Below are 13,397 nucleotides of genomic sequence, written 5' to 3' on the forward strand. Positions count from 1 at the left end.
TGGTTGTGGTTATAATTAAACCACTTGTAATTATAGGTTATGTTTATAATTTATCATGTGCCTTAAAAATATCCATTTAATATCTGTTAAAACTTCCAGATTTCCAGATGAAAAATAGAAAAGAATTTTGGAGTGAAGCTTTATGTAGTTTTCCTGGGCTGTGCAAGGAGAAGGCTGTGTTCTTGTGACACCATATTCTGACTATTTTTCCCTTCCTGTTATTTAATACAGCTCGTTCTGAGGAAAGCAATGGATCTGCCATCGTGATTGAGTGATTGAGTCATGTGATTGAGTCTTCTTGACTTAGACTTTTTGTTGATTGCATTAAATGTATGCAGAAGCAAAAGCAGTTAATATGAAAACTGAGAGGTCATTTGGCATTAAAGTTATCCCCAAGTGTGGCTGCATTGTTGTGAGTAGTGTGGAAGGAGGGGGAAATTTTTGGTATCAGAATGCACTATTGATATAACACCTGCATGAAGGTAGAAAGCAAAGCAGCCAGAGGTGTCTTAACTTTTAGGATGAACTTATTCAAATAGTCTTGATGTGAGTGGGCCACAGTAACTAGGGGAAGGGGCATAGAAACTCGGGATGTTGAAAAATGTAGATAGAGAGCACAGTGATTGCCATGCTGCCTCACAGAAGCAACGCTTAATAACTCAGATATTACCAACTGATCTGAAAACACTTTCAAGGGAGACAACTGTCAAGACTGCATTTTACAGAGGAAGAGGCTAAAGCACAGAGTTTAAATGACTTACTAGCAACTCAGTGGTAAACACTGGTCTCTTGAGTCCTATCAATTTTCTGTTTGCTATACTACTTATATTGCCATGTGTCTTCTGGAGTTCTCCAAAGGCTTACCACAGTGTAGGAATTCATGACAAAGTTATTAGATATAAGTCTGGTGATAAAAAACCCTTCTCAGAAGTTCATCTCACAGTTCTTTTCATAACCACTTCCAACAGTTGTAAGGGGCCCTCGGGCTAAAAATCTTTGCATTCCCCGCCACAGTGCGGGAACTCCTTCAAAAGCCGTTCATCTGGGTTTGGATGAGGGGGACGTTTCAGATATTCAAAAGCATGGTAGATGCATGACATTCCTCTGTGGATGACTATTAGCTTGCTAGCAATTTCCTGAAAATAATTCAGCTTGTGGATTCTATGGCCTTGGATTCATTTTGTGTGGCCATATATAGCAATCCTGCAGTGGCAAGAGATGGAAGTAGCACGCCTGCTGCCAGCTTTCTTCCACAACTAGAAAACTGGCATTCTGTTCTGAAAGTGTCTTTTCACAGAGATCTTAACTTTTTTGGGGGGACTGCAAATGGATCACTGTATGAATGCTGTACAAATCTATCCTGTAAATTACCCAGCAAATGGGGTGCTGGATAGGACCCTCCATGTTGTGCTTTGCTCTTGGTAAGCTTTGGTTATGGTGCCTTTGCTATACCTTTATCTATAGAGCAACATGAGCTTTTCCAGATCTACTTAAAATGGGAGATGACATTATATGACACATATGTCATTACTTAAACTGATTTTCTTTATGTTCACTGATGTGTTATTTTTGTTGGATCAAAACAATGATGATGTGGAATAAAAGCCTTTCTCTGCTGCCTCTAGATACAAAATTATTGGTTAGAAAAGATGTGGTGAGAAGATCACACTAGATCTTGTATCAGAGTCAAGTGATAACCAAAACTTCTGTTTTTCCTTCCAGCTTTTCATGACGTTGTTTCTTCAGATGCGAAATGCCTGCCCCTGCTGTGCAAAGGGGAAAGAAGTATTCAGTGACCCAGGGCAAGGGATAGGGTGGTCTCAATCTCAAGGTGTTTTACTCAAGGATTAGAAAATGGGACAAAGACCTGTGAAAATAAGAAGAGGTAGGCAATGAAATGAACGGGTGGTACATGAGAATCTTGTAGAGGTGATTTCATTCTGTTCACTTCTGTTCATTTGCAAAATTGTGGGTCAAAAGTGAGCAGGAGAAACTCCAATGAATTTAAGAAGAGCTGAAGATACAGCATGCACTGTGAAGCTTTTTGTCTAGCAGTCAGTGGAGATAAACTTTACATTTCAAAGACAGCAGGATGAGAAGCCAGATTAACAGTGGAGGAAGTGAAAAAATTTTTTTCTGAGCCTTCAGTAATGCAGGATCAGAAGAGTTTGCTGCAATAGCATATTTAACATACTTTCGAAGCTGACTGCAGGATACTTTGTGGCACTACCAAGATCAGAGAAGACTTCAGGAATCCTAGAGGAGAGGAGAGATAGAAAAAACTTTAAGAAATCTCAAAATCCTTGTAGGTGAGTGACAGAAAGAATTGAATATGAAATATAAAGCACTGGTGTGAATATGTAGATTTTAGTTTTGTGGCAAATTGGATACTCTGATTTTGCATTTTTTAGCGAAAAAAAATCTTATTGAGCTCTGTGAAAACACAATTAGAGAAAATGTTGTGAAGATTAATTATAAATTTAGCACTGGGAGAAACAATAAACATATTTTATCAAATAAAAAAAGTAGCTACATGAAATCTGTGTTTTCCTGAATAAATCAATTGAAGAAAATAAATGATGGAATTATGCTTCTAATTCAAACATGAATATGGCAGTATTGGATTTCTTTGTGGCAGTTGTCCATTGTCAGTAGGAGTCACCATGACGAAACAACTGAATTTTCTGAAAGTCAAAACGTGAAACAGAAGATCCTGCTAACACATGGAGCTGTTACACGTAAAAACTTCAGGGTAGGGGCAACCATCTCTGTTTTAGGGTGTACTTTCTTGAAATGCTTAGCAACAGTGTGGTTCATTTAAAAAGACATTAGGTAAGGAATACTATACAATTAGGAGTAAAGGTATCCTTTAAAACATTAGGTACGTCATGGAAGGACTATGTATTATCATAGGCTTGGATTATGTGTTTTAGCTAGAGGCTTGCATTAGTATTCAGGCACTTGTTTTATGTTTCTCTTGTTTTTACAGTGCTATCCCCTTGAAACTCATTAAACCTTTTTCCACAGTAGGCTAGCTACTCAGGCACGAATAATCTAAGGAGTAAACAGAATATTGTTATAAATACACAAGTGTCCATTACAAGAAGTAGTAAATTTAAAGATGATTAAAAAGCAACAACAAAGCACAAATAGCCTCTCAAGCACATACAGCTATAACATAACCACTGTGTGTTTTTCTTGTAAAGGATTCATTAGAACATAAGTCTTAGAATTGAGTGAAATAAATAACTCAGCCTGATTAATGAGCTACCACTAATTGTGTCTAGATCAGAAGTTCAAAAACAAAAAGAGGACTTATTTGTTATTGCTCTGTGCTTCATTTAATCATGAGGCCTATGCAAAACAGGTGTAAAAATGCTGTACCGTGTACAAATGAAGACACATTCTAACATGACTGTGTTTTACACCTTTTTACAAGGCTGTTGAGAGCTCCAGTTCAACAGACCATCTAAACATGCATGCCTCAATTTAAAAGTCCTCAGGTTCAACTGACAGAAATGCAACTACATAAGAGGTATACAGGTTTAAAAACATTTTAAAAAGTTTGAGAAGTCTAAATCAATGTGTAGGCAGATGAGGCAATAAACTCCAGACCTGCAGTCTGAACTTCCTCTGTTTAAAGGCTGGGGGAACACTGCAGGTGGTGTAATTTGCAAAGTGAACCAAGTACCTCCAGCACTTTGTCTCACACATGAGTGTGTCTTTTTGTGAGCAGGGCAGTAGGTGAGGAATGTCTTTGTTCCTTTTCCCTTTTGTGGATTTTATATAAAACCTGTAGAATAAAACCAGAAATCTCATCCTCCAAGCTCAAGAGAATTCTTTCCCAAAGAATATCAAGACATGGAAAAATGCCAGGAGGCCTGTGTGGATGAACAAGGAACTCCTGGCCAAACTCAAAACACAAAAAGGAAACATACAGAGGTTGGAAGGAAGGACATGTAATGTGGGAGGAATACAGAAACATTGTCCAAACACCTAGGGATGAAATTTGGAAAGCTAAAGCCCAAACGTAACTGAATCTGGCCAGGGATGTCAAAGACAACAAGAAAGGCTTCTATAAGTACATAGGGGACAAAAGGAAGACTAGGGAAAATGTGGGCTCATTGCTCAATGAGACAGGGGCCTGGTTACGCAGGGCATGGAACGGGCTGGTGTACTAAATGCCTTCTTTGTCTCAGTCTTTACTAGAAAGACCGGCCTTCAGGAGTCCCAGGTCCCAGACACCACAGGAAAAGCCTGGAGCAAGGAAGATGTGCCCCTGGTGGAAGAGGATCAGGTTAGAGAACACTTAGGGAAACTGGACATACCTAAGTCCATGTGCCCTGATGGGTTGCACCTACATGTGCTGAGGGAACTGGGTAATGTCACTGCAAGGCCACCCTCTATAAATTTTGACCAGTCATGGCAACAGGGAGAAGTGCCCTAAGACTGGAGGAAAGCAAATGTCGCTCCTATCTTCAAGAAGGGCAAGAAGGAGAACCCATGGAACTACAGGCTGGTCAGTCCCACTTTCATCCCTGGGAAGGTGATGAAACCATTTCCAAGGTTATAAAGGACAAGAAAATCATCAGGAGTAACCATCGTGGCTTCACCAATGGGAAGGCATGCTTGACCAACTTGATAAACTTCTATGACTAGTCTGGTAGATGAGGGGCTAGCAGTGGATATTGTCTGCTTGGACTTCAGTAAGGCATTTGACACTGTCTCTCATAAGATCCTCAAAGGCAAGCTGTTAATGGCTGGATGGGCTCAACAAGCAGACAGTGAGGTAGGTTAAAAACTGGATGAATGGTTGAGCTCAGAGGGTGGTGATTAGCGACGCAGTCTGGCTGGAGGCCAGTAACTAGGAGTATCCCCCAGAGGGGCCAATATGTCTTCATTAGTGGTCTGGATGATGGGGCAGAATGTACCTTCAGCAAGTCTGTGGATCACACAAAACCAGGAGGAATGGCTGATAGGCCCAAGGGTCGTGCTATCATCTGGAAGGACCTCAACAGGCTGGAGAAATGGGATGACAGGAACCTAATGAAATTCAACAATGGGAAATGTAAAGTTCTGCACCTGGAAAGGAACAACCCCATGTTGGAAAGAAGCTTGGCAGAAAAGGATCTGAGGGTCCTGGTGGACACCAAGTTCAACATGAGCCAGCAATGTGCCCTTGTGGCCAAGAAGACTACTGGTGTCCTGGGCTGCCAGCCAGTTGAGTGATGTAATCTTTCCCCTCTTCTCAGCCCTGGTGATGCTACACCTGGAGTGGTGTGTTCAGTTCTGATCTCCTCAGTACAAAAGAGAGATAGACATACTGGAGAGAGTCCAACGAAGGGCCACTAAGATGATTAAGGGACTGTAACATCTCTTCTATGAGGAAAGGCTGGGAGAGTTGGTGCTGTTGAGCCTGAAGAAAAGAAGAATCAGGGGGGATCTCAGCAACCCGAAGGAAGAGTGTAGAGAGGATTGAGCCAGGCTCTTTTCAGTGGTACCCAGTGACAGGACCAGAGGCAATGGGCACAAAATGAAACACAGGAGGTTCCCTCCAAACATCAGGAAACACTTTTTTAATGTGAAGGTGACTGAGCACTGAGACATCCTTGGAGATATTCAAAAGCTATCTGGACATAGTCCTGGTCTACTGGCTCCAGGTGGCCCTGCTTGAGCAGGAGGGTTGGACTAGTTTCCCTCCAGAGGTCCCTTCCAATCTCAACCATTCCTTAATTCTGTTAAATAACCCTGAGAGCTAAGCCTGGAATGAAACCCAGCTCCTATCTCCAAGTCACTGTCCTTGGACAACAAAATGAGGCTTCTTTCTCCTGTCCCAACTCCCTTTCCTTCAGGATGGCTTTTTACAAGAAAAGAGACTTTTCAAAATATCAAATAATTAACTGCATATAAAAATGATTTTCAGCTATTAATGAGTCCATGTAAAATTTTTATCTGAGGTGATGTCGTGATTTACCCCCAGCCAGCAATCAGCAACTCTATCCCAGCTGAAACCAGGACAGATGAAATCCAAATCTATTTAAAAAGTGAGGACTCAGCTTTTACTCAAGGATTTTTTTTTTATATTCACCACAAGATGTAAAGACTGGAAATTGGTTTTGCTGGCCTAATATTCCCAGTGGCCAAGAAGTCAAACTTTGGACTCTGGTTTCTATGTTATAGAAACCAATTATATGTCCATTTTACATGGACATGATAATTTAAATGGGCTGTTTGGGGTTTGACAGCCAAAAAAGCAATCTGCTTGGGTATAGCCCATAAGACTTGGTTCTAAAAGCTAAAGAATTCCCAAGCTCACATTGGATGTTTAAGCTGCCCTCTGTAATGCACATCTAAACATTTCACACAATTGTTCATTAATTCAGTCTTCTCAAAGGCTGTGATAACAACTACACAGCTTAAGAGTCCACTAGAGGTCTAGACCTTCAAAATGAATGGGAAATTTAGTCTCTGCTATTAAATTACACAATAAACATCGTTTGTTATATAATTCCAAATACATACACTGGATAACTCAGCAAGAACCTTTAGATTTATAATCTATCTATTCCAGTGAGCAGAAATATTGAGTATAAGCCCCCTAAAGCTATTACTGAAAAATAATACCTGAAGATCCAATATTGTGCACTATCTAAAACATATACCTAGGAGTCATTCAATGCTTTCCCTTAACAGGGGTGAACAAATATTTGAACATGCAGTGTGCATGTTGAAATTCCTTCCTTTGACCCTGCAAAAGCAGAACCATATAGGTACTTTGAGTAAACTTCAGGGTGCTTGGAGAAGGAAAAATAGGACATCAGTGATAAGGCAAATGACCAGGTTTCAATTTGGGATGTCTGCCTCATTGAATTCCACTTCTAATTTGACAGAGAAATTGGGTTTTCCTGCCTTCTTTCAGTTCCAGAGAGCTTACTTAAATAGGTTATCTGATGGCAGAAGATTCTTCACTGCCTTTTACCTTGAATTTTCCCTTGATGCATGAAAAGTAGGGTAAGTGTCCATGAATCTGCTATACTCATTTTACAGTAGTATAAATAACTATAGAGACTGTAAATTAATAAAAACCATTTTATTGAGGGTAGGCATGTAGCCTCTGCTTTGTTATAATCAATGACTTTTGGCCTCTAGATTTAGTGAGTCTAAAATTTTACCTTACAATCTAAAATCCCCATAGCTGTAAAATTTAATTCTGGAATTGTATTTCTGAGAGTGCAAATGTAGATGTCTGGCAGCCTAGTTCAGCACCATCAGAGAGTGAGGACATGAGAAAATGTGGACTTGAGTGTATTTGGACATATGGTTTTGCTGCTGGCTTACCAGTAAGAGTTTTTCTGCTTCATATAATGAATCTTGGGACTGACTTCATGCCTGTTTTTCCTGTGACATGCTAATTTGCAAGATGAGCTATAGAAAAAGCTATTTCCAGAGATTATTACTGATGTTATTTGGGGCAAACTGAGTGACAGCTACTATTTCTTCCCTAAGCTGCTGTGAAATTTCATCCATTCTTCACCAGCCTGAGCTGCTCAAAACGGGGATCATTCAAGAAATTCACAGAATTATTGTGCTCTGGATAAACTCGCATTTTTAAAAATATAGCACACATTAGTAAATGACAGTTGCAATGAAATATGCTATTGACTTTGCACTTAGTCAATTTAGGTGTTAATTTATTGTTTGCTTGCAAGTTAATTCTGCAGATGAACTAAACCAGCACATTGGCACAGTGTTTGAACGTTAGCTTTTCTTGTCATGGGGCGAATATAGTTATGTAGTGGAAAAAGGATCATGAAATATGTCACAAGGACAAAATCCAGCAACTGTTGAGAATGGGATTGCATGAATGAAACTTTGGGAGAAAACCAGAAATGGAGCATACTAAGCCAACGTCAGTTATACAAAAAGACGCCCTTCAGTATCTATCAATATGCTGAGCCACAATTTGCCATGGGCCAGGCTCCTAGGCAAGTTTGCAGCCCTTGCAATATGACTGATAGCTTCTTGCAGAAGGATGTGGCAGGCAACAAGCTAAATACTAAAGCTTTGGCAACTAACTCCGTGCTCCTAGGAGCACCCTAGGAGTCTTTAGCCCAGACAGTAATGCAAGTTCTGCACTTCTCTTGCACCCAGAGCTCTCATATGAAACACAGCGTGCAAAAGCAGCTCAGTAGTAGATTTTAGGTAGTGCTTTAAAAATCTCATGCATATGCCTTTTTCTTTTTCTTTCCATCTTTAGATACATACAACCCAGATCCCCCCCACCCTCTCCTACCCCTCCAAGACAGGAGGTGGAACCTCCGTACCTTAGACCCAGGCAAGTCTGGATATTCTGGGAAAAATCAGCTTACCTGTTTTATCTTAGGCAAGGAAAGTTGAAAATAGGAGTCACTGAAATTTTTAAGCATAGAGTTCCTCTAGTAGTGTCTAACTGCTTCATACTTCTTGGGATGTATTCTCAATCTGAGAAAGTGTTGCTGCTAAGAAATGTTGATATAACAGGTAATTTTAAAGTAATGACTTTATTTTTATGCCACTAGAGACATTAACACTCTGAGGGCTAATGGACTCAGTTCTGTGAAAAAGACAACATTCTGGGTAAAGAAATGGTTGCAAAATCCATGGTTATTTTTGTTATCAAGTTCAAAAGGAACATCAATAAGAGTGCCAGTGCCTGAAGTCCTTTTGTCCCCTTCAAATAATATATATTGAATGTTGAAAGTTTTGTAATAACGGTGCTTGTGCCTGTGATGGTTCTGATGCAGTGATCGCGAAAACAGTGGTAGAGGTGTATCAAAGAAACAGGAATAGCTTTGGATAAAACAGCAGAGGTTACCCTTGTAAAGACAAATAATAGATAATCTGCAATTTCAGGAAGCTGGGCAGCTCAGGGACATGGATTACCTAAAAATCAAAGTTCAAAGAGAGTGTTTATAAAATTACATCATCAAGGTTGTATGTTAAATCCACAACAGCAGAAATGCAAAGCAGAAGCTAAAATTCTACTCGTCTTCCATGGAGTCTACCCTGGACTCTTTTCCTCGAGTGTGCTTAAATATTGAAGAACGTATCATAAATTTTGCTTTCGCATGAAACCATTTTTGCTTTCATGTGCTTGATTTTTTAGGTGGTGTGTTGTGTTTTTTAAATTTTTTTTTAAATTAAGAAATCCCCACTATCTATCTGATTTTGTTTGTCACACTTTCAAAATCTTCTTAGAACTGAAAAGTATAGAAGTTCATTGCCCAACAGAGTGTTACTGAAGCTCTATGAACATTTGACTCAGATTTAGCAGGGTCTCATGTGAGTAAGACTACTTACATGAATAAAGCTAAGCATATGGCCAAGAAGCTTTGTGAAAGATGACTTAGATGTGGAAAAAATATGGGTGAAATACAGGTTGTCCTGATCTGTAAGACATCCTCGGGGACGAATCAAATGATAACATCAGTAATAATTGATACTAAAATTGCATTTTCATCCCAGGGGATCTCTAACTCATTCTCACCTGGATTGAGTCACAGACTTTCATTTCAGCACTTTCCAGAAGTCTGTAAAAAGTGCCTTCTGCCTGCAGAGACAGACAGATATTTTAGCATTTTTATAACTCCTCATCATTTGTTTCCCAGCACACTACACACACTAATTTCCAGAAGACAGAAATAAACAGAAGGTCATGAATTCCCAGCACTTCAGCGGGCGGACAGGGGATTCAATCCACCACGGACACATTGATTTCAGCACTGCATCACTATTCTGAGTGCTGAAAAAACTAACTATACCTAAGACCTCTGACATGAAGGCATCTTTAGGCTGGAAGGCAGCAGTCAAACAAAGAAGAGCGATGAGCATAGGTATTTCTAGGGTGGCGGTTATTTGTTTTCATTTTGTTTGCTTGTTTTGGTTCGGTTTCCCCTATGACCAGATCTTACTATTGCAGTAAAAGCCATGGCGTCTTTTATGTTCACTAAAAATAGTCAAAATATCTACTTGAAGTTCTATCCAAATATGAACTTTTTCAAGTAATAATTTACTTATTTTGAATTTTGTACACGATTTTTAGTGGATTTCAAGTAAAGCTGTGATATGTTTAATAGTCTAAGACTAGATAGAAAACTGGAAGAACAGTTATATCTACTTACGTACCTTAGAAAGTGCCGGTTACCACTACTACTTCCATCACCTTTCAGGAAAACAGATAAATTTATTTTGATTTGAACTTAACTCTGCAGACTACTTGCATATTGTAGAAAAACTGTGACTGCCTCCATTTTCTAGACATCAATGGTGTACAGGACTGTGAAACTTACTCATACAAGACTGGCAGTTCTTAGGACAATAGAAACGCGATTTAACATACGTACTGATTGTTTAACTACAGTTTTACTTTGTGCTTACAAAGGACTCCAATTGAAATTTGAATTACCAAGTTGTACAAGACTAGGATAGCCAGAGCATTTCATGTACAGGAGACTATAATACTTTTCTGCTAATCCTTTTTCAACATATATATATCTACAAACATACATGCCTTACACCAAAGGATACAGTTGCAGAAAAAATGCTTTTTTAAGCAAAAGAGAGGCTTCAGATAAATTACTTTGCAATCGCAGAAGTACCTAGGTCATGTTTTACAGTGTGTTCTTTGCTCGATCTATGCCTAGAAACATAAATGTATTTTTCAATGAAGTCTACAGCTACAAAGGTAATTGCCACACACATCACTTGCCATTACTTCAAAATTCTTCATTGAGTGGGAATTTCAGAAGCATCAAGCTTTGCAAAAAGGAAAGAAGTCCTGAGAGGGAAAATTCATCAGTTCAGAAGTCTGCTATAATAGCATTTGTAAGTGAACTTTAAATTTCTAGCATCCAGTTGGGAGAACTAGCAATCCTTTCTTTACCCTCTTAGCTATCAGTATGGGCTGTGAGTAGTTTAATTAACGAGGTATGTTCCACACATACTCATTAGAAACATTCCTTCAGGAAACAGATATTAGGATGTTAGCTAAAATACGAATTTAATGCACTTCATGTTCCAATTAAGTTCATTTGTATCCCCTACACCTCTGGTGCATCATTTCTAGTAGGATGTCTATCCGAAATGAATACCAGAACGTTTGCTGTTGCAATGCAAATTCCTTTGCCAAATGCTTATACCTTCACATTAAACACACACTATGGACAGAGTGGAAAAATGGTTAGCATTGCTTTTCAACACCACAAGAAATATTAGGCATCACCAGACACAACCCTTTAAATCTCAGGATACTTCTTTCAGCAGTAGTGCCTACAACTAACATGTTGCAGAATATACATACTTCAATATTTTAGCTCTAGCTTGGCCTCAGCAGTTTTCTCCCCAGCAGAGAAAAGGGAGATGTTGTTCAGCTAAGAAATACTGCCTCATCCAGTAACAAGTTGCTACCATGGCAAAGCACACGCAGAATTGCATTAGCAGCGTAACTACAATGGGGTGCAGCAGTGTGCTGAAGATGCCGGTGGCCATGGGGGACCATCTGAAGAAAATTTCCCACCAGTGGTGTTCTCCCACCCTCTTAATTCATTCCATTACCTGTGGTATAACATTACTGTCATGGTGTGCAGTTATTAGGATCTTTTTAGCTTCTGCTGTAGCATTTTCTAAAAGCTGCTGTAAATTTGCATGCTCTGACATTTCTTTTACAAGTGACAAATCCATACCGATGGAGGTCAGGGTTATACTGCAATACAATGTAGCATTTCTGATTAGCAACTGGCTAGTAAACACAGGCCATTTATACACAACATCACAGCCTCTAATAATAGCTACATTTCAAGCACACGTATTCAAGTCATTCAGAGCTGGCTGCACCAGCTAAGGCTGGCTGCACCCAGAGGCTGGCTGCATCCAGCTGCTGTAGGTCCCTTCCTAACGTGATGGGCATCAAAAGTGTTGGTGATCTGAAGAACGTAGCTTGTAAGGCAACTAATGTGAAGGGTTACTGCTCGGGAGTGGACATAACGTACCTCTGACAATTTGATTTGCGGGAGTGGGCTTCATAAATTGGGCTGAGGCAATTGATACCTCTCCTTAAGTCCACCAGTTGCATGCCTCAGGTAGACAGTCATTGCACTGGATTCAGCCACACAGTGGGCTTATGAACACCCCCAAGTCTAAGCCTGCGTCTGCCAATTTCTAAGCAGGCACCAAAAAATTAACCATGTTTCCATAACTATTTTCAGGCAGAATGGTTCTTTCAAGTCAAAAGTAGCTTAGCCATTTTAAAGGTAGGAAATAAAAGATATAAATCTGGCAATACTTTTTAAATGCTAAGGTCAGCTCTGTGTGACCTGACTGGGAAGTTGTGTTCTTCAGGCAGAGACGTACAATGCATGCAATACTGCCAGGCGTCCAGCAACGGCATCTGATTTCATGGCTGTCATGGTGTCACAGTGTTCACAGTCTCTGCAAGCTTCTTTCTTTATTTTTACTTATTTATTTTTAAAATTTTGGCTAGTGGACTCTATTGACAAAAATTGTCCTGTCCAAGTGGTGAAAGTGTGTGAGAAAGCAATGTTCTCAAATTACATTTGAGAACTTCTTTTTTGAGAAGTATATTTTTTATTTTCTTGCTTTGTTGGCATGCTGTAGCCTTTACCTTGCAGTAGGGAAGTTTTAATAAAATGTCCACTTAGTCCTTCAGGTGTTTCAGGTTTTGGGGGTATCAACTTCTTTTTAGAAAGAAGTCTCTCATACTTAACTTGGACATTTTGGAAATCACATTATGCTACTCAGGGCTGCGTGTTATTTTGGCACTGTTGGGGAAGAAAGAGAGGAGAACCGAAGTGCAGCGCTGGACAGGTAGTTCATAGAGCACCGGGCAATGCTAGCAGCCTCTGCAAGACATTGGAACTCTCCGTGAGCTAATTACATTTGCCTCAGACACAGAAGCAACAACTGGCCTTTTTGCTGAAAGGCTATTAGTTATTTTGAAGATGACCCAAAAGTTCTGATGAACTTGAACTCTATAAGCCAAATCCTCCACCCTTCCTGTTTTCTGAGCCAGGATAAGAAAATGATTTCATGTATTAAACCTGCCATAGTGGCTAAACAGTCTAGTTCTTCTCATCCCCTTTTTCCTTTACCTGTAATGTGATATATTGTTATGTTCCTGTGACACTAACTCAACAACAGTCAGGTAACATATGCCTAAGTTAACCATGAATATAAAATATATTATAGAGTTCCCCTTAGCCTTATGACATTTTTATAATGTGATTGCAGGAAGAATTTCCCAACACACTTGTAATGGATAGACCTATTATAGCACTAAAATAATTTCAAAAGGGACAAAAAAAGGTCTTTGAAGTTGGTGTACGTCTTAGCTGACTTGTGCA

Source organism: Phalacrocorax carbo, chromosome 1 (assembly GCF_963921805.1).
Source record: "Phalacrocorax carbo chromosome 1, bPhaCar2.1, whole genome shotgun sequence".
NCBI lineage: Eukaryota > Metazoa > Chordata > Aves > Suliformes > Phalacrocoracidae > Phalacrocorax > Phalacrocorax carbo.